Here is a 2,844-nt window from a genome sequence, read left to right as displayed (position 1 = left end):
AGATAGATAGATAGATAGATAGATAGATAGATAGATAGATAGATAGACAGATAGATAGATTGATAGACAGATAATATCTTTCCTATAGCCACCCTAAGGAACTAAAACAGCTGTCCTACTTGACAACTTCTCCGGAGCTGCTGGCCAAGTATTTACAAATATACTGAAGAAGTCTTCCTACAAAAATGTCACATTTTTCTACCATTGCATTAGTACGTAAACCAAACTGGATGTGTGCACCGTGAGTGTACGCAGACATTTGCTAGAACTGCCTTGACGCTGGGCATACTGTGTGGCCGTTGCTGAGTCACTGTGTCTTATGAACACCTGTGGGCTCTCATCTCATTTCAAGACCCCAGCACACGAATAAGACAGAGAGGCTTTGAAGACGGTGGCAACATCCTTCTAATAATATGGGGCTTTGGGTTTTTTTTTTTTGGCTCTTATTGAAAAAGATATTTTTCATCTGTAAGCACAGTAGAGTGTCATTAATAGTGTCAGGGGTTGCCTCTTTCCCATGGGGTGGGTCTCATGTTGGGCCAGTCAGTGGTTGGCCGTTCCCTCAATCTCTGCTCCATCTTTATCCCTACACTTCTTGTAGGTAGGGCAAATTTTCAATTGAAGGTTTTATGGTGGATTGGTGTCCCCCTCATTCCACTTGGAGTCCTACCAGGCTACAGGAGGTGGCCTCTTCAGGCTCCATCTCCCCTGCTGGGTCACCCCATAGATTCCTGGGAGCCTCCCCAGTCAAGAGATGCCTCTCCACACTGATTTCTGTTCTCTCTCCCAGTAGTGTGTCATCTCCCCCAACCCCACCTGATCTTCCCCTTCTCTAGTCTCCTCCCCACATCCTCTCCCATCCAGTTCCCTCCCTCCATCTACTTTAGATGCCTATTTTATTTCCCCTTCTGTGTGAGATTCCAGCATCTTCCCCCGGGCCCTCCTTGTGACTTAACTTCTTTGGGTCTGTGGATTGTAAACATGGTTATCCTGTATTTTATGGCTGATGTCCACTTATGAGTGACTGCATACCATGCATGTCTTTCTGGGTCTGGATTACCTCACTCAGGTTGATATTTTCTGGTTCCATTTGCCTGAAAATTTTATGATGTCCCTTTTTTTAGTAGCTGAGTAGCATTCCATTGTGGAAATGTACCACACTTTATCATTTTTCGGTTGAGAGACAACTGGGTTATTTCCAGTTTCTGGCTGTTATGGATAAAGCCGCTATAAACATAGTTGAGCAAGTGTCCTTGTGGCATGGTGGAACATCTCTTGGCTATATGCCCAGGAGTGGTATAGCTGCGTCTTGAGGTAGAACTATTCCCAATTTTCTGAAAAACTGTCTTCTGAAAGGCTTCATCCAGCAGCTGATAGAAATAGATGCAGATGCAGATTCCTACAACCAAACAATAGGTGGAGCTCAGGAAGTTCTGCGGAAAAGCAGAAGGACTAAGGGGGTTGGAAAGGTCAAGGACACCGCAAGAAGACCTACAGAGGAAACTACCATGGGCCCATGGGGGCCCACAGAGACTGAACCCCCAACCAAAGAGCATGCATGGGCTGGACCTAGGACCCCTACACATATGTAGCAGATATGCAGCTTTTTCTTCACATGGGTCCCCTAGCAGTTGGAGTGTGGGCTGTCTCTGACTCTGTTGCCTGCCTTGGATCCCTTTCTCATAGCTGGGCTGCCTTGTCTGGCCCCCGAGGGACAGGAAGTGACAGGGTGAACTGATACCCATGGGAATCTCCCGTTCTCTGAGAAGAAGGGGAGGGAGGATGAGGGAACGGGTATGAGAAGGTGGGACTGGGTAGAGAAGAGGGAGGAGCTGTGATCAGGCTGTAAATTAAATTAATTAATTAATGAAAGAAAAAATTTTTAATTTTTTTCTCATATGCTATATCTTGATTATGGTTTCCCTTCCCTTCCCTTACTGGATCTACACCCTTTCTGACTCTCACTGAAAAACAAGCTTCTACAGGAATATAATATTATAATATAAAAATAAAACAAAACTAACAAGTTGGAACTGGACAAACAAACAGAAGAAAAAGAGTCCAAGAGAAGGCGTGAGAAACAGAGGCCCACTTGTTCACACACTCAGGAATCCCATAAAAACACTAAACTGGAAACAATGTATGCGCAAAGAACCTGTAGGATGAAAAGACTACAAGAGAGAACAAATATATATATAAATAAAATTAAAATAAAAAGTAATAAGATAAAACTAAAAAAGAAAGGAAGAAAGAGCCCTGACCCAACATTATAAGACAAGAAAGCATCTAGAGACACCACGACCACAGCAACTCTTACAAAGGAACATATTTAGTTGGGGCTGGCTTACAGTTTCAGAGGTTTAGTCCATTATCATCATGGCGGGAAGCATGCCAGCATGCAGGCAGACTGCAGGCAGACGTGGTGCTGGAGACAGAGCTGAGAGTTCTCGACACCGTGCTCAGCAGGCAACAAGGAGAAACTGTGTTTCACACTGGGCAAAGCTTAAGCATGGGCAACCTCAAAGCCCACCCCCACAGTGACGTACTTCCTCCTGCAAGGCCGCACCTACTCCGACAAGACCACGCCTCCTAATAGTGCCACTCCCTATCAGCCAAGCATATGAAGGCGTGAGTCTATGGGGGCCTATTCAAGTCACCACAGTTGCTGTTGAGTTCCCTTTTTTGTTGGCCATCTGCTGCTGGGCATGGTTTGTTTTCCAGTGACACTCCCTTGGAGGAAACTAAAGTTTGATTTGCAGGTGGTTATCGATTGGACATAGCTCCTGAGTTAGGGATGGGGCCATGTGTCCACTTCTCCAGCTCGAGGACCCCATCTGGTACAGA

Source organism: Psammomys obesus, unplaced genomic scaffold (genome assembly GCF_907164565.1).
Source record: "Psammomys obesus unplaced genomic scaffold, mPsaObe1.curated_primary_1811, whole genome shotgun sequence".
Taxonomy (NCBI): Eukaryota; Metazoa; Chordata; class Mammalia; order Rodentia; family Muridae; genus Psammomys; species Psammomys obesus.
The sequence above is the reverse complement of the archived record's forward strand: the minus strand, read 5'-3'. Positions refer to the sequence as shown.